General features: G+C 33.6%; 1 protein-coding gene across 3 annotated transcripts in view; it reads right to left on the bottom strand.

The window, feature by feature from the left end:
• The window catches only part of LOC127965048 (double-stranded RNA-specific editase 1), a 155,442-nt gene that overhangs the window by 86,994 nt on the left and 47,584 nt on the right, over positions 1-20,864 (bottom strand). For 2 of the 3 annotated variants that reach the window (XM_052565591.1, XM_052565593.1), the window contains exon 2: positions 14,603-14,684. The gene's annotated coding sequence lies outside the window, so the exon portion shown is untranslated. Of the gene's footprint in view, positions 1-14,602; positions 14,685-17,165; positions 17,235-20,864 lie in introns of all 3 variants that reach the window. The other variant, XM_052565592.1, reaches the window with a different exon arrangement.

Raw genomic sequence — 20,864 nt, 5'->3', positions numbered from 1 at the left:
CACCCACCTCGCGGCCGGACTGCTGCTCTGAGACATGAGAGGCTTCTTTCACCTCCACTTCTTTAAACCTTCATAGTAAGCCATTCATGCACCAATGGGAAGCAGCCATTTCCTTTCCAGTGAGGTTCTTTTGAGGTGTATGATTTGTTGTGCTGATATGAACAACTTCCTTTGCATCAGAGGGCCCCTGTTTGAAGCAGCTCAGATGTGAAATGCTTGGATTGCTACATACAGCGACCCCAAGGTGTATTTGGTCATTTTCAGACATTTTTAAAATGTATGGTTTCAATTGCATTGGAAATAAACTGTTAAATCAAGTGGTATCTGCCAATAAATGAGACAAGAGTGTTTCCCCAAGCTTAAGACTGACAACTATAGAGGATTTAAGTTCTAAACCTTTCTTATGATTTAAAAATGAAATGAAAATATGTAACAAGCATGCATATGATATATAAATGTATTTATGAACTTCTCTGCAGTTGTCTTTAAAAAAACGCTGAATACAGAAAAATACTTGACAAATTAAAACAAAAATGTTAATAAAATTGTAGTAAAAAAAAATAAAGTTTTTTTTTTAATTCATTTGTATTTTTAAAAACAAAATATGCAACAAGCATGCATCACATACACATTTTATTTAATTATATTTAACTACTTTCTACAAAGGTAAACATTTCTTTGCCATGTTTATTTTGGAAAATACTGACCAAAAAATGAACATTTAAATATACAAAATAAATATTTTTCCCATATTACATTTTTCAAATAATTACTAGAAATATATTACTGAATTAAGTATGAATATTGAAAAATATCGACAAAGTTTATTTCTATCGAATATTTTTTGTTTCCATTTTTCCATTTGTCATTTTTCATAAATAAGATGCAACAAGTACTGTACATTAATTTTGCTAATAAATTGTCTGCTAGAATATTGTAAGATTTGAAATAAAGTTTCTTTGCTATTTTTTTCTTATTGAAAATACTAAATAGTGAAAAATACTTTTTTCAAAAAGAAAACATGCAACAAGCATGCATATGACATTTAAAATAGTAATAATAAATGTATTCGTTTAAAGTTACATCATCTTCACAGTTTTTCATTTTGAAAACATGGAATATTGCACACATTTTTACTGTTAAAGTACATTTTTGATAATTCAACAAAGCCTTATCCCTATCGAACTCTTCCACAGTTGCTATCATTGTTACTGAGCACTGAATTACAGTGCAAAAATGTGGTTTAATACTTCGTTACATATACAGATTCAGATGGTTTGCCTTACTGCGGCTACCAAAAGTATCCGTACGGTTATTCGTTTCCAAAACAGGACATCTTGTTACTTGCGAATGAGCGAGCAACAGCGGACGCCTCGGGACTCATTCGGCACCGACTCTATGTTCAGAGAAATTGCCACAAGAGGACAACTACAAAACATATCAAGCAGAACAGCACACTGGCTGGCTTTCTACAGCGACGTGTGGCAGACTTTCAAAATTGGCTGCATTGATCCAAAAAGGGGGAGTCGGGGGGGAAATAAATGTCTTTCCAACCATGCAGCCTTTAATCCATAGAGGGTAATGTTGTATTAATGTGCTCTCCGCACTAACATTCAGACCTCCAACCAAAGTCACTGCAAAGAGGAGGAGGGTAAGACGGATCGACTGAGACAGAAATGATGATGTTCAGCTACAGTGACAGTGTCTTCCATTCCCAGTCTCTGTAAGGCAGCATGAGACACATTAAATCAACCTGTCTCTACATTTCCAGATCTCAGCCCCCTCTGGGATGCTCTTCTCTGGCTCTCTGAGGGAGATAAGATAAAACGCCAAAGTAAAATCAGCTTAAAGGAATACTATTAGAGAGAGAATAGAACTATTCAAACAGGATTAGTTTGCTAAATGACGTCTGAGCTACAATTATTATTAACACTGGACGTCTGTGATTTCATGTACTGATTTAGATGGGATTGGGATCTGTGGTTATTATAATAGATGATGAGGTTGTGGAAAGGTCGCGCGCTCTGGATGCATGCAAATAACTATGTATATAATTAAAGGAAAGAATTATGATTGGGTCATATCTGATGCAGAACCTGAAAATCAAGTTATTTTACCCAGAAAGTTGGTCTAAATCTACTGTATAACAAAAGGTGCACCAGGCAGCCATTTAGGATGCTTATAGTAAATAGTAGAAATAAATAGTGAAATAAACAATAAACCAATTATCCTTTTAAACAACTTGCATGTTTAGCATAACAATTTGATGAAAAAAAAAGAATAAAAAAGGTAACTATATAAATAAAAATATTATGACTATAAAGAAAATTTATTAACACCATTTAATAGTGAATAAGTAAAAACTTATTTATTTTTCTTTTTAATAATTATACCTTAGAATTAAGTTCAGTACGCCAAATGCAGCATCATTTATACATGTTAGTTTTGTTTTTTACTATTAAATAAAAAATAATTATTTACTCATTAAGTAATAAATATTTTACAATATATTTTAATATATATTAAGTAGAAACTGTATTCATCATGTATTCTTAGTTTCTAATTATTATATTATTTATTATATAATTGCATTTATGTAGTTATTTTACCGATAAAGTTGGCAAAAGTTGGTCCACATCTATAATGAAAATGCAACAGCCAGGCCACAAAACAAGAAATCCTTCTTTAGTTATGGTGCTCGAGCAAAATCTAAATAAACGAGAAATAGGGTGCAAAATAATGAGATTTCTCACAGAACCCCAGAGAGTTAGTTGAAAAACAGTGGGTCATTTTACTGTAATTTTTACTGAAGTTGTGCTGGGAAACACAGAAGTGCTTGATTTGGATATCCATGCAAGTATATCCATGCAACTCAAATTTAGCTAATCTCCTCAGGAAAAAGCAGTTACACACGAATAAGGCCACTAAGAGAGAGCGAGTGAGCTGATTTTGTGTTGTAAGAGATACACCTGACTGGGTCACGCTCGGATCGGCCCTGATCCTCTCTGCCTCCAAAACATCTGCATGCTGTTCCCCTAATTCAGTGAGTAAGACACGCTGATTAATACTGCACCGCAACTCTTAAAGGGATAGTTCACCATAAAATTCAGTTGGCTACCACTACAGGCTAGAATCGTGCTTTTTATCTTCACACAAGCAGCTGAGAGATGGACAGAAGTCTAAATGTACAGCACACAAGGTAAGATAATGCTATTATTATGCAAGATGACACGCTAATTTCCCCGTCCGCCGCGTCGCATGTGATCCGTCTGGGTTTCACAGACTCATTAATTGCACTCTGATCAATATATGATGGACGGGGTGATGCAGAAATGGCAGTGGAAACTATCGCCCGCCGCACAGACGGAAAACATGACTGAGCCATATGGCCCACAGCTATGATGGAATCAGGCCATCGAGACAAGAGATGAGTCCAACCCAAAAACACAATCAGGACCAGAGCCCCTGCTAAGACCAACATGTGCTGGACTTAAAACTACAGTATCAACAATCCCTCAAACTAATTCTTCGATAAACAATATAGGACAGTAAATTAAGCAACAATTATCAACAGAGATTAAACCAACAATCCTTTTAAACAAGTGTAGCGCATCAAGTAAATTAATTATAATGAAATGAAAGTAAATTATCTATCATATATCTATCTATCCATCCATATATCCATCTATTAGTGCTGCTCTATTACGCCAAAAATCAGAAACATGATTATTTTGGTCAATATTGTGATCACAATTATGAGTGGGCCATATGACCAAGAATTTATGACTGATTCATTTAAACTTAGTGATTTATCAAATACACATTTTCTGTAAATAAGCGAAATTTCACAATCCTCAATAGAAAAGCAAAGGACAAACACAAAGGAAACAAAGATACAAAAGAAACAAACTGTGCATTAAATTTTTTTTTTTTTTAGGGTAAAGTGTCTAAAGTAAGTCTTAAATTAAATGGTATTTTTATTATATACAATTGAACACAAATAGACATTTATTGACTTATGTTATAAGGGAAATAAAATATTTAAGTAAATAAGTCAGTAAGTAATTATGTAAAGAATAAGTAATATAATTTAAATAAGTAAATAAATCTTTATACAAGTAAAAACGTCAAGTAAATAAATATGTAAATAAAAATAAATATTTACGAGCAAGTAATTAAATAAATATTGACAAGAAAATGGTTTAATCTGTGAGAAATCTGTTTGTCAGGGAGTTTTTGTTTGTGCTAATGCTCATACTTAAATTCTCTCTCACAAAACTGTCTTCACTGATTTCTGTCAATTGTAGTCAAATTAAAGCCTACTGGGAGAATCCCGATATCTCCCAATCAAACTCAATGTTCGAATAAGACAAGAAATCCTAAACAAACACATCTTAAACATACCTGCCCCCCCAGATAATAACATCAGTGTGTCGGAAACATAAGAGATACATACAGCTTTTCCAAAGTTCTTAATTTTCCAACTAACTCCTACGGGTTGTTACACTGCTTTGAAAACCCCACAACAGGCAGAGCTAAGTTAGAGGGCATGCTGATGCTGAATCCCTCCAGGCTGCAGGTGCAGAGAGGACACTGACTGCGCAGACACCGACACATTCATCTGCTCAGCCTGTATTTACGTTTCCTCCATCCAGCATCTCACTGTGAACGGCCTGATCAAATCACTGCGGCAGAATGCATTGCTATTCAGCTTATATAGAGGCGTTACTGATTACAAACAAGCAAGCGTGGGCATTCACAATCTGATGCGTTTCTGTACAGCAATGGTGTGAACGAAACAGCTGTTCATTTGCACGGCCGATTTAAGGGAGGAGAAGTTAATTTAGAGCTACTGTGAGATATCTAACTTCATAAAAACTGTCTGCACGCATGAACGTCTGACAGAATGATGTGGAGGGTAAATAAACAAACAAACAAAAACAACAAGGATTAATAATATTAGTACTATTAGTACTAGTTAATTAATACTAATAATAATAACAACGCAAAATAAAACAAAACATTAAAAATTGGCTGATGTGGGGGGTAAAAAGAAACTAAATTAAAAATAAAATCAAAATACAATAACATGTTTTATTGTTGGTTTATTATTATTATTATTATTATTATTATTATTATTATGATTATTATTATTATTATTATTATTAATTAATTCTCTGATTTCTAAAATTTTATTATTATTGTTAAATAATTACATAAAATAAAAGGTTCCGAGACGAACACAGACATAATTAGCACCCAAAGGAAAACATAAATGATGCTGTGCTGAATCCTGGAGCTATGAAAACCTTTTTAAAGCAACATAAACGCTTTATTTGTTTTGTTGGTTCTGACAGAAGTCATTTATCTCATAAAAAAAATGTATTCTTTATTGCTGATCCCATTTTTGCTCATCCTCAACACATACAATTGTGCCAAATCACTTCAATTCAAGTCATCCCCCCCAAAAAAAAGAGGCCAATACATTTCTGGCCTTCAGGGAGAGGGTGGCCTCATGCAATTATTGCTGTGTTAAGGACAAAAATGACCTTTAGAACAAAAAAAAGTACCGGAAAATCCCACTGACAATAAGACGGCAGCGATAAATGAACGTTTTGGACAAATCACATTTTCAGTCAGTTAGACAGTTCAGAAGCATAAAAGGATTAAGATAAAGCCTGACTTTACAAACAGGGCCTTAAATTAATGTTTTGCCAAACATATTTATAAGTCGCCAAGATAAAATATGGTTTGAATCAAAGTCGGTTTGGAAGAGGAAGGGTTATGATTTACTTAATCCAGAACCGAACCCCTTTACCCTCTTGAGTGAACGTCTTCAGGCCCTCGTGAGACACAGCCGGGATCTCTTCTCAGCTTAGAGGACATGACTTCTGCCGACCTGCGGCTTTGATGTTTAATGCCACGTACAGTCTGCCCACCGACCAGGAAAGGGCTGATTCAGAGGCTGACGGCATTGTGGGTCAGAGGGCAGTCTAAACAGCTCTGGGTCATCTCCAGCCCCATACCATCACACACATATGTGCCCCATAACCCTCACAAACCAGACATGGTGATTTCATTTAGTGCACAGATGTGAAACCAGCATGCTGCACCTGAGCTTCTTTCCTAAGAATAAATGGCTAAATCAAAGTTAGAATGACAATGATAGCATTAATAGCTAGTAGCCTACTTCCAAATGTTTTACAAATTTATAATAAAAAAGGGAAAAACAAAGAAGGCATACTGTGGAGGAAATTTTATTTCTATCTGAAATATTTATATTATTTGGTTCACTGTATTAAAGATTGTCTGAGTTTTTGATGAGCTGAGAGATAACTGGAATCTATTTGTGTGAGTGAATATAACAAATGTGAAAGAGTTATTTTAGCTTCTTATAGACGTCTTGGCTACTTAGAAAATGATTTCATTAAATTCTTAGAAACACATCTGGAGGGCATATTTAGGCACCTTAAATGGACATATATGTTGAATATGCATTATGACTGAAAGAGATCAAAGCATCCGCATTAGATGAAGGTATAAATGTTACGTTTGGGTGTTTCCTCATTGTTGCAATTTACAGCCAACCCTGAATGACTGTATGAATGCAGACTTTTTCCTGCAGGAAAATACATATTCAACACCTTTATTAAAATGGAAAATTGCCATGACACATACAAAATACCAACACTTAAAGTTTGGCCAGTACTGAGAAGCCGACCATTCCTTTTAAGTTAATCCTGAAAACCAATAAATGACTGATATAATAAATCATGGTATATTGTTTAAAAAAGTAAATAAAAGAGCACACTAAAAACAAATAGAAATGGTTTAAATGCTACTAAATTACTTTAAGCATCCTAACTTCAATACAGGTACAGGAGGGACTTTTTATGTTTGTGGTATAAAATACCCTTAAAGGGAAAGCACTTTTTACTATATAACAGATACTAGGTAATAGATAATAGCAAGTTTGATCTCAAGTTTAAAATGGGTAGAAAAAATTAAGCGTCCGAAAAGAAATACACACTACTGTTAAATTTTTTTCATTTATTTTTATTTTCAAAGGCAAAGTTTATTTGATATAACATATAGTGAAAAAAAAAACTGTGGAACAGTTTAATAAAAATAAAAAAAGGTTTTCTATTTGAATATATTTTTAAATGTAATTTATTCTTGAGATGCAAAGCTGAATTTTCAGCATTTTCAGATCTATTTGAAACAGAAACCTTTATTTTCACTTCTGATCTATTAAATGCATGCTTGCTGAATAAAGTAATTACTTTCTAAAAAAAAAAGAACAATAAAAATGATAAATACACTGAACAAATTCCAAAAAATCATTTTAAAGTTATGCCACTGAAAAATTCTAAACTGCAAGTCATTCATAATATTTAATAATAGAGCCAGAGTGACTTCCCCAGTGGATACAACTTCCACTCTGCTATTTACTGGCATATTGTTTTTGTGATATTAGAATTTTGCACAAATTAAATGTGCATGGAAACACAGAGCTCTGAATTCCAATCAAGCACTCTGCTCCAGCACAGATCAGATACTGTACCACCGCCGCTTCAGAAAACCATAGCGTTCATGTCGTCTAACACATCTGCACTGAATATTCCAGATAAGACCACGCTCCGTAGAAGCTGGGTCCCCGGGTAAAGATCTGCAATATCACTGACAGCATGCGACTTCTCAGCCAAACAGAAAAAAGAAAAAAAATGTTTTTACAGCAACTGATTCAACAAGCCTCTTTCCCAAAATCCACACTTTATTGATATGAGATACATTTAGAGCTTTATTAAAACTCTGTCAAAGGCCTTAAATAACAAACGGAGGACTATCTGGCAGACTTTTGATTAAAACAGAGGCCCTCGGATGGTTAACGTGCCAGACAGGACATGTATTGGGTTTTACTTTGACTACCCGAGCCACATGACAAAAAATCACACACGTCTACAATAATTGGCACTATTGACGAGTCTGCAGAGGTGGAGCGTTATCAGGACAGATCCGAACCTCCAGGGCTTCAGCTCTGATCTGTGTTATGGGAAACCAGAAGACGACACTGCACTTATTTACATTGACAGCAAATTCAATAATGAACTCACACTCCACGTCAACACACTGAACCCAGAGACCTCCCATATGTCACGCCCATGATGAAAATAAATGATGCTAAAGAAAAAAAAAATACATAATTAAATTCCATCATCACACCACTCATTTTTGCAGCAGAATGTCAGCGTGGCTACAATTCAGACAATTAAATATGGAGTCATTTGCACTTCAGATATTGGCCACCCAGTTTGTATATATCCATCTATGCCAATAAAGATAGTTTGAGAACAACAGAGAATCAAGTTCAAAGCTTGCTCACCCACTGCTGTATATTTCTCTAACAAATAAAGTCTTGAAAACTGTTAGTGCAAAGATTGTTTTGATGTTTTTATTTATTTCTCTTATTCACCACATATTTACAATATTTTCATTTGTGCTATTTCCTAGATTTGGTCACTTTACTGTTCTTCAAAAAAAGTAAAAAATGTAAACATTGCACTGCTACTTCTATTAATAAAACTGTTTTTTGGATTAAATTATTTATGAAATCTATATTTATTTATTAAAATAAAAATATAATGAATAAAATATTAAATTAAAAAAAGTTTTGTATATATAAAACACATTAATATCCAGAACATTAGCTAATTAGTAAATTAATAAATATTTACTAACTAATATAAAAATGTATTTACGTTTATTTTGTTCACTATTTATTTAGAATATTTTCATTTGTTTTATTTTGTAATTTTCGCTTTATTATTATTCAAAATAGTGGAAAATAATAACATTTCACTAGCACTTCTATTAATAAAACAGTTACTTTTTTAATTAAATTTCTGAAATATATAATAATAATATTAATTAAAAATGTATTGTATATATAAAATAAACTGATATCCAGAATATCAGTTAGTAAATAAATAGCTATTTAATAACTAATATACGCTTAGATTTATATTATATTTACTTACTAATATATAAACAGACACACAGACAGAAAATGATATACAGATTGTTCGTTAATAAATAAATATGCATGTATAAAAAAATTTTTATAAAGTGATTAGTAAAATTATATTAATGAATAGTATATTAATTAGTAGTATTTTAGTCAAATTCAGTCAATGCTTTCTTTCTGAAAAGCTTAACTTTAAATTTCCATTGCTGTTGTTTTCCTTTAACAGAAAATAGCTTGTACGCATCCTGTAAAAAAAAAAAAAGTGTGCAGTTCAGAAATATTTTAACATGACTGTATTAAAATAAATAAAGTTTGTGCACAAAGCAAATAAAAAAAATTATAAAAAAAAAACCCTGCTCCGATTGAGTTAAGAACATGTAGACCTCAAACTGTGAAGATCTGCAACCCTCTTCTATTCTCGACCTGTATCGCACAGCGAGAAGCCATTCCCCATGAAAATGATCAATGAACGCTTTATTCCACATTGCCAGTTTTGACATATATAAAGTACTGAACCATTATAGAATTTAATGCCTCACTACCCACATATGAAATAAAAGAGAGATTTTAATATCATTGTGAAAAGATGTATTGCTGTTTTACATGTAAGACACATGCACAAGGAGATTTATCTCTCTTCGATTCGGTTAGCTGCTGCAGAAGTCCCAGATCTGCATTTGAAACGGCAAAACGCATGACACTGCACTGCGGTCCTGCGCCTCTTTATGCACGGGGTCATCCATCAATAGTGAGGAGGAGCGGGAGGCCAGCGAACAGGGCGGCAGAAACAATATTGATGTCAGCGACTGGTAGGGCACACATCAATGAGAGCCAAATAGTCTTGGTTCCCAAAGCATTTTCCCCATTCATTTCCTCTTTATGCATTAAAAAAAACCCTCTTTGAACCAACCAGCACAGAGATGAATCATATAAAATCCTGATTCGCAGCCAAAAAGTACTTGCAATAAAAAAAGAAAGAAGTGAACTTGTGTTTGAATGAACTGTGAAGCTCAGAGTGAATTATATAATCAAATCAGGACTTACATAATGCATCTAACTGAAACAGGAGGATGCATGGTATATTAATACCATATCAGCCAATTTATTTTTTATTTTTGTTAGATCAGTATCAGTGAATAATAAATGCATCAGCTCTTACTGGATACATATCATTATCATCATAAACTTGCATTTCGATACTTGATTTTGGCAACTAATGTGACTCATCAGCCAATACAGAGTTGGACCTATTGAAAACTAGTAACACAAAGTCAGGACTTAAAAAATATATATATATCCATGGGTTGTGTTTAATTACAGTTAGGAATGCACAAAAACTTTCGCCAATTTCGGATTTATAGTGAAATGTAATGAAATTAAATACATTTTTTTTTTAAAAAAGTCAGAATCGTTGATAGATATTCATTTTGCAAGGAGATTATTAATTTTAACAATATTAATTTAAACAAAGTACAATTATGGGAAGTTCAATTAAAAAAAAAGTTATAATAATTTAAAGTTAAATATTTAATATCGGCAAATGTACATTTCTTTACTCTAAATTACAATAAATAAATAAATAATATATTTAAAAAAAAATAACTAAATGTTGTAATGCCTAAATTTATTAACATAAAATGACTGACTGATTTGTTTAAATTAATTATTTATTTATAATTTATTAAAAAATAAATATATATATTGTCTTCCATTTACTATTTAACAATAAAATAGCGGGTCAATACACAATATATTTAAAGTGAACTACAAAACACTGAGCTCTGCAAATCTATACACTGTTAGAGAGTGTAGCGGGGCTGACTTACTGTCTGAAGAAAGCAGATAGGATATGAAAACCCTGAACCACACGGTTGCTTTCTTTAGTGATCGGGCTGTTGTGGTTCTGATCCAGGTATCGGATCATTGGAAATCTGTGCAGAACTTCTTCCAAAAGCTCTCAGATGAGAATTTTGGAAAGCAGTTGTGTAGATTTATGATAAGGTCTACAGGGAGCGACAATATATTTATCTCTGATCAGTCACAGCCCAACTAAATAAGTTGTATAAATCTCAGACTTGAGCAAAAATGTTCTTTATCCGATCTAGAACAGGATCGGGCCACAGCATGAGCCAGATCGAAATCCATGTTTCTACACATTTATTCATCATCATGGGACAGTTATTTGAAAAGGTCATTGCAGATCCTCCCCCTCTGAACCGATGGATGACAGAAATAAAGATCAGACCTGAAAAAGCATCACTGCCTTCAGGTTTTCATTCCTTCCCATGTGTTCTGTAATGCATGAAACAAGGAGAATGGATGTAATCTGTGCGAAATATAGTAAGTAAAGGAGCAACCTGGAGAAAGCAGATAAAGAGAAGACTGAAGATCACATGGAGAAACATCAAATGTTTAACTTCTATTGAGGGACTATTCAAAAACATGGCTTAAATAAAGAGCAGGGGCCATCCTAAATGAGTAAAGAAGACAGAAAACTTTGTAAGTGGTGTTTGTAAGACAAAATGTCTGCATAATCACTGAATATTGATGTAGAATATGAGATGTATGTTTGAGAGTATGAGAATGTATGCTTGGTTACTTGCTATTTACTAAATTATCACTAATTTAGAGTTAAAACTAATACTAGTTAGACCAAGATTTAAAAAAGTGAATAAATAAAAATGATCCCATGGTTTGCATCCAGCGTGTTCCACATAAGTAATTACAATTAGAGATGCAAAATAAAAAAAATAAAAATAAATATACAGTATGAAAGATGGACAATAATTTTGTGTTTTGTGTTAAATATTAACTTTGTGCACTACATAATGAAAATGTAACATTATAGGAAATTATATATACATATATACAGTATATACAGTGTGTGTATATATATATATATATATATATATATATATATATATATATATATATATATATATATATATAAAATTGTGTGTGTGTGTGTGTATATATGTATATTAATAAAAATTACATTTAAAACTAAATATTCAATATTCGCAAACGTATATTGCTGTATAAACATAAATAATTGAATTTAAACAAAATTTTATTTTTGTATATAAGAAAAAAAAAACTGTATTGGCTAAACCCAGTATGGTACCAACATATTGTGCAATGTATAAATACAAACTAATAAAATAAGATGAAATATTGAATTCACAGGCACTGCTATAATAATATATTGCTGTTCAATAAATAAAAAATTTTTGGAGGAAAAACTACACTGTGATAAATACTGCGGCTGTGATATAAAATTACTCATACCATGATATACATGTATGTTTAGTAACAGCACCCACCTCTGTGTGGGACGCTGAGAATGAGACAGAAGAAGAGAGAGATTAGACGCTTTCATTAATCTTATTTAGCGGTGAAGAGTGAATGCCCTTGATTAGAGATCTCAGCTCGTCTCAGGCATCACCTGCAGAGCGGCTCTCTCCGCCCCGCTGCTCCCACGAGCCCGCGCCGCTGTCTTAAGACTGTCGTTCTGTAAGACACTTAATTCCTCAAAGCAAATGAAAGAAACCTCGAAGGACCCAGAATCACAGGAGGCTCCAGACCCCAGGCACCCATGTCTTTAGATGGCTTACTTCTAAAAACAAGAGGCGCTTTTCACCAGGGACGTGCAAAGCCCCAAGGTTTTGTTAAGCTTCTGCAACAAGCACCGAGAGTGTAGAAACAGCTCTCAAACAATGGCAGCTTTGAACAGCCATTCCCATCCGCCTGAACGAACACGGTGAACTCCCTCAAATCTGACAGGCTCCGTGGCGAGATGCAGAGCGGATCATAATAAAATCAGCTCCGGTTTTGACTTTGACAGAAGGAACCAAAAGACCCTGCTCTATTAATCGCCTTAAAATAGCAACAAAATGATGTAAGACCTGAGAGGACACAGTAAATGCTGAACCGCTTTTAAGAGCGCTGCTAATGAAAGTGTATTACGATTTCTTTCTTTGAATTATCTGGAATTGATTCTTGACTTCCCAAGATTGATCGGTTAATCCAAGCCTTTTAGGGCAAATTAAAATATCTGCTAAATATTCGTAGCATGTGTCTTCCAGTTTTGCAAAATTACGCCCACTAGAAATATCATCATGACAATCTCACTGAAAATAAAATTGTGTCCTAGTGGGTAATTTTTTTTTCAGGCAGCTTTTCAATATGCTACTTACTCCTAATCTGAAAGTACTGTATTCTGTCATGGGTGTCATTGAATTAGCTTTGTGCAGTAACCTGTAACAGCCAAAGGTTTATGCAGATGTGAGAGGAAAAGTGATTAAATAACACAAGGCATTTTTTCAAACTGAAATAAATAGTAAATCAGTGTCATTATCCAGCCTTTAAGTGAATAGTGTCTGCATGGTAACTGGCGTCAATGACAGAACTTGACGCACTTCATCAGAGTTGAAAAGTGAGAGGTAAATGAATCCAGGCCTGTGTAATTTCATCTCCGAGGCTGCCGTATGTCTCTTCTGGCAAAGTCATGGAAACCTATCACAAAGGCTATATTCATATCTCCTTTGTTAAATAAATTAATGCAACTCTTCAATTCTTAAAAAGCTGGGTCATATTACCAAGAGAAATATACGCAATTTTCCATTGCTCTTCAACAGTTTGAATCCGAGGACCTACTGGGTGATGTATAAAAAAAAATAAAATAAAGGAAATTTAGCAATGGTTCTGTCCATAAAAGAGAAATCAAGGCATAGTTTTTTTATTTTTTTTTCATTTAAGAAATTAATACTGTTCAACAAAGATACGTGAATCTAAAAAAAAAAAAAAAACTTACATAAAAATTACATTTAATAAAATGGTCAAACTTCATTTTTAGGTCCAATTCTTGCTATTAACAAACAATTAACTATTTTGCTTCAATAAAATAATTTGATGCTTATTATTAGCTAGTAAGGTAGTTTTTAAGTGAATGTTGGATTATGGTCACGCAGAATATGTGCTTTATAAGCACTGATAAACAGCAAATATAATCGGCATGCTAATAAGCAACTAAGTTAATAGTGAGAATTGGTCACCATACTAAAATGTCACCAATAAAATATTAAAGTAGAAAACCCTTATTTTTTTTAATAATATTTCACAATATTACAGTTTTAGCTGTTTTTTTTATGCAGCCTTGGTGAGCAAAAGAAACTAAAAAATCTTGCCAAAAAGGAACATAAGGATTTCTGCAAACAACTGAACCATAATGTCAACGATCCATGAATGACTTTCAGCAAAACAGATATTCTGAAGCGATTCACATATGTGAACACATATTTGCTGCTGATGTCAGCAGACACTAAAAGATCTGCCTTGACAGTCTCACTGTTGAACGGACAGATCATGAAAATGGAGAAAAACACACTGCAATGGTCACAACTCCATGCATCGCTACAGTTCTGATGAAGGCCTCGGAGAAACCCTACACATCATCAACAGTTTGTTTTGCGCAGGATTTCATTTGCTGCACCTTACCATCCGTCTTCTACCTTTCTTTTGTTTTCCCTGCATGCACAGCCTCTGTGTTTGAGTGCGTTTCACTGCAGAGTCACTTACCTGCTATTATAAAGCAGCGGATGTTGCTCCAAACTCTTATAGCCTTGAACAAGATCTTCCTGCTGCGAGTGTCCACTTCTTCCTGAAACACAAAGAGGAATAAAACATCAGGCCACAACTAAAGCAGTTCTCTCTACCGATCCTGATACTAAGAGCAAATCTAAACAGAGGGGAATCTGTGAGAGAAATGAGCACCATAAATGGAGAATTCCCCCAAACCCAGCTGTCACACGTTTTATACTTCATCTACACTTAATCACTGTTTAAACACCTCCTCTCTGCTTCCACATACACCCGGGAAGTTTCGGTTTCCTTACATTATAGACACACACAGACACATACACAAGAACAACTACAAATTTGTCAAGTTTTTGAAAGCGTTTAATAATAAAAACGGCATGTATTTGATAAAAAAAAGAGCAATATTGTGAAATATTATTAAAATCCAAATAACTATTTTCTATTGGAATATCTTTATCAAAGGTAGTTTATTCCGGTGATGTAAAGCTGAATTTTTCAGCATCATGACTCAATTCTCAAATGCTGATTTGCTGCTCAAGAAACGTCTCTATGGAAACCTTGATAAACTACTATTCTGAAGTTTAGGCAAAATAAGATTTAAAAGAAAATAATAATAAGTGGCTGACGAAATGGTTCCTAGATTATCTTATAACATTAATCTTGATAAATATTGTATTTTTTTAAATCAAGCAGACTAACAAACGGCGGGTGGTATCTTTCAAGTGGCACTAACTAGGGCATGTTTTGAAAATTTTATCTCACTGATGTCATTGCATAAGCATCAAGGTTGAGCTCTTCTTGGCAGTCGACTTGTTGGCATGAGATGGTGTTTTACAAAGCAGACTGCAATCTATGAAGGCCTCAGACTGTATTCAGAGTTCATCTGTGGCGTAAAGTAAAAGGCTGTCAAAAGAGTGACTGCCCCTCTTTGTTATCGTAAATACAGCCCTGAGAGCTAAGGAAAGAAAACTCAATAGTAGAGGTTTGAGAACAGATGACATCACTGCCGCCCTGAAATGAAGCTCTAAAAATAGAAAGCATATCCCGCCAAAGGAGAGTGACAACATACTTCAATTAGGCGGCTCAGGAAAGAGAAAGAAAGGTGTATGGAGACAGTAAATAAACCTCCTTTCACAAACATAATAATAGCTCTTTTTCACTGGTGGATGTGTTTTCTCAACATAAGATTTATTCAATGACCAATTGTGTGGCAGTGTAATACTTCAATTAGGACTGGGCAAATATACACATATACATACAAGTATATATACACACAGTCAATCCCAAAATTATTCAGACAACAGATTTTTTATTTTTTTTTAAACTAGTAACACCTAACCATTTTTGCTTGATTATAATCAATACATTTTTTTATCAAATTTATCTGACACTTTCAAGATTAATTTGTTATGCCACAGATTTTATTACCATTTTGTAAACCATAGTGAATAAACTGTGATAATGTGAGAAATATTGAATATTCGTATAATAATAATCGCTGAATATTGATGTAGAATATGAGATGTATGTTTGAGAGTATGAGAATGTATGCTTGGTTACTTGCTATTTACTAAATTATCACTAATTTAGAGTTAAAACTAATACTAGTTAGACCAAGATTAAAAAAAGTGAATAAATAAAAATGATCCCATGGTTTGCATCCAGCGTGTTCCACATAAGTAATTACAATTAGTGATGCAAAAAAAAAAAAAATGTACAGTATAAAAGAGCGACAATAATTTTGTGTTTTGTGTTAAATATTAACTTTGTGTACTAGATAAAAACAAATGAAAATGTAACATTATAGGAAATTATAATATTTTATATATATATATATATATATATATATATATATATATATATATATATATATATACACACCCCGATACATTTAATATTAATTTGTTTAGAAAAAGAACACCATTATAAAAAAAATAAAAATAAATAAAATGTCCTTGATTTTTACCTTCATATTAAAAATACATATTTAAAATAGATACTAAATGGCTATATAAACTGAATTGAATTCAAATATACTGCATTAATATACTATAAATTAACATTATAAGCTGGGTCAAAATAGCATGTAAATTATGCATGTCATTATGAAACTTTCAATGAAATTACTGTAATATTATATAAAAACTGTAATATTTACAATCCTACTATTTTTTTTTTTTTTCAAAAATCACCAAAATAATTATTGAATAAATGTAATATTAAATATATCACATTGCACTACTGAGTCCAAAAAAAGGTGTTGAAGTGATTGGTGAAAAAAGAAAAAGAAAAAAAGGAAGCATGACAGCCTTATTTTCTGCCTCAATGCAACACAGCAAAGCTAAACTTAATGGCTTGGTTTTCCACATAGAAAACTTTTTGTGACACAGACAATGATTGAAACCGAGAGAAGGAAAGAATCGAAAAAAGTATAGCAGCTGGCATGGATTACTGCCCAAACACTTGTCAGCAAGCAAATAATAGATGTGTTCTGAGAATCAGGGAGCAGAAAACAAAGGCTGGATCAGGTTATGGGCAGTACCTGTTCTAGGGTGTTCAGGTGGAGCCAGGGAACAATGTGTGGGCACGAGGCCAAGAGTTCAGTCAGGATCTGGATAAGGTTGCACATGGGAATCAGGTTAGAGGTTATTCCTCAGGGAACAGTTACAGTACAGATGGAAAAAAGAATAAGAGATAGAGTGCCAAAAGGAGAAAGATAGACAAGATTTTGCACAACTAGAGCTGAGCTACAGTAAGAAAAACAACCAACCCTTCACTATATTTAAGATTTGTGGTACAGTTTCTTCACCTAGGTGTCTTACAGAATTAATACAACAACAAAAAAAAAAAGATCATAATTTTAACAGTAAAAGACTGTAAAAATGCTCCGGTACCATTAATGGCCACACTTTAGTTTAGGAACCATTTCTCACAATAGATGAATTAATTTGCAGCTTAGTAACAGTTAGTAAGGCAGTTGTTTAATTTGGGTATGAGGTAGGATTAAGGGATCTGCTTTATAAGTACCAACTAACAGCCAATATGCCAGTAGTATGCATGCTAATAAGCAAATAAAGAATTGATCCCTAAAGTGCTACCCTGTTAATTTGTTAACAGTAGGTCCCCCTAACTATATGCAATCAAAAACTGAAATAAATCAAATGGGACGTGTAATAACGCAGCAAATTACTGTTAAATGTACAGCTTTTATTGAAAACAAGTCATCTTATAATTTTCACAAAAAAAAAAAAAAAAAAACAACTACAGTGTTTCCCAGAATTCCCTGTGTGCTTTTAGTTTTCATTTCAAAAATTATGTTTCTCCTTATTTTTATTTTCTTATCATTATATTTAATGTTGTTAAATTAATATTTTTTGCATTATTGTGTTACCATCATGGTATTATTGGTTCATGTGTATGACTCTTGGAAAATTTACTTGATAAAAGAACCGAAATAAAACTAAAATAAAGCAATATTTTAAGGCCAAATTGTCCTCAAGACCATACTATCAGACTAATTTCAGAATCACAAGCATGACAAAATATTATTTATGACTTGAACTCACAAAAGTGACAGCGTATCAGTTGTTTTAGTTATAATAGTTCCATGAACGGTTTGGTTACACACCTCGTTTAAAATCCCTTCTGTTGTGTTCAGCACAAGAAAGAAATTCATACAGGTTGGGAACAACTTGAGGTTGAATAAATGATTTCTGAGTGATCTACAGTATGCCTTTAAATTTGATATAGTAAATTCCTCAGACCTACTCAACTCCACTTAAGGTAACTTGTGGCAATTTCTACCATTAACATCCATTTTCAGACATCGGAGCGCAGTAACAGTGATCACTGACTGTGGTCAGCACTGACACGGTGTTCACTGTGTGGTCAGTCTGCGATAAAAACCACAGCGTCTGCCATTCACATCAGCTCAGCAGAATGTGGGTTTGTCCTGAAATACTCTGCATGTTTCATAACAAAAATAAATACACATTTTATGCAAACATACAGAGTCATTTTATATAAAAATAAATAGCTAATTACCAGATTTTCCGCTGTTACACAGGAATGCATGAGATTGTGTCATTTAGTTCCTGGCTGACCGAATAAATATCCGATAATATAAATACCCCTGCAGTCAAATGCGCTCTGAGCACTGCAAAGGCATTAAAATGCAGTTTTCCCAGAAATAAAAATGAACTAAGTGCTACCAAAAGGTCCTTTGAGTATGCTTGTGTGTTTTCCAGTCCCTTATCGTTAAAGCCACAGCAAGCTGCTTCAAACTCGACCAACTCCACCAATGAAAAAAAGGATCGATGTCAGTCAATTAGCTTCTTAACCCAACAGGCATCAATTGTGTGATGCATTTCAGGAGGTAAAATATGGTAGATGTCAGTTCGGCTTTGTAGAGAGGACAGAATTAAGACATTACATGCCTAATGAGTCCTAAACCACCAAAGAAGAGCAGCCGACTCAGCAGAAACACAGACTGCAGTCGCCCGGGTAAAAACAAACGGCGTCTCTGCCTCTGCATACAAACACAGCTCACACAATTAGCTCGCTCTCATGTGGCACTGTGAAAAGATCAGCATCATCCTCAGCCTCATTAACATAAACACTGTTGATCATTTGCATTTAAATTAATGCCTTTATCTGCTAATTATCCTTTTAAAAACCAGTGCTTTTTTATGCACTGGTCAATTTTGAGATTTTGCGATATATATTTGGCAACTCTTTAGACTAGCGGAGGAATAACATCTGAAATGCACTTTTAACTGCTTCGTTTTAACTGTACTTCAGCAGAATCTGTAGATCTCAATGTTTACTCAAAATGATGTTTTTTCCTCCTGCACTTGAGTCAGAAATCAAAATTCAGCAGCACTTACATAAACCACACTCAACAGTTACATTAATATCTGTTTTCTGAAGGCTTTTACAGAGGGGGTTGTTCATCTATCATTTGCATGATTTATATTTTTCCTAAATAGTAAAGTATTTCATAAATATTTTAAAATGTAGTTCATAGTCATTCATTTGTTTATTCATTTTTTTTTATATGGATGATGAGAGTATTTTAGTTCATGGGGAAATATTGAGCATTCTTCTTTATAATAAATAAATGAATAAACTTTAAAAAATATATATATATGCAAGAGTTTTGATCCCTGACTTCATCCAACGCTCAGATTTCCGTTCTGGAAAGCCATGCCAATTAGCACATATTTAATATGATAAATGCACCATTGCATATTTAAACATATTTCAGAAAATCCAAAAAGTCACTAAGCCTCAAGTTGTTCAAAACCAAAATGACTTTCTTTCATGGAAAAGACGACGAAGTTAAATACATCCAACTTTTGAACAAATTCTTATCATTTAAGCCAATAAAGGCTTACTTTGTTTGCAACAAAACGTTATTGGTTGAGTTTAGAAGACATAAATATAAGTACAGTGATATTAAATTAATGATGCTTTATTTGGATCTTTTATTTATTTGTGTGCTATTTTTTCATATATCATTCATAGCAATTGGGGGTGGGGATTTCAATTGAAATAGAATTCATATAGTTTTGAAACAATATGAGGATGAGTAAATAGTCCATTTTAATTTTTATTAAACAAACCCTTTAAAAGGTAACAAACTGTCATCTGTTTCACAGCAAGGTAACAAACTGTCATCTGTTTCACAGCACCTAAGACCTGTAAGGAAATCTGATATTTTTACACACCGCTAGAAAACCGTGCAGTCACCAAATCAATGGTCATCTCTCAAGCGACCTGATTAATATCGTCCAAACATGATTTATTATTTATTGCACCTGAATGTCTACAAGGGTCCGGGGCTGTCTGATGGATATCTGTGCGACAGGAGCCCATTATTTCCAGCATGTCATATTGAATTCTGCAGGAGTGCACTCAATTCTCCCTGAGCCGCAGGCCCGGGGCCAGGGGCCAGTTTCAGCGGGGCCGCCACAATGGCAAGAGGAAATCTGACAGGATCTCGCTGTCAAAATTACATTTCAGTCAGATGGAGACAGCCCCTCTGCAAGCCACTAATGGATTGCTCTTTTTTATTTTTTTGTTTCACTGACGGAATGGGGAATTGATGACATCATAGCTCCAGGGACAAAGGCTCCAGATTCAATGAGCGTTGATGACTGTTTGAAAAGTATCAAACCTTGATCTGTGCCTGAACCTTTGGTAATGAGGAAGATAAATTTTGATTGTTGCAGCTGATGAT

The sequence above is a fragment of the Carassius gibelio genome, chromosome B9 (assembly GCF_023724105.1).
Source record: "Carassius gibelio isolate Cgi1373 ecotype wild population from Czech Republic chromosome B9, carGib1.2-hapl.c, whole genome shotgun sequence".
Taxonomy (NCBI): Eukaryota; Metazoa; Chordata; class Actinopteri; order Cypriniformes; family Cyprinidae; genus Carassius; species Carassius gibelio.
Note: the sequence above shows the minus strand (reverse complement) of the source record. Positions and strands in the feature narration are given on the sequence as shown.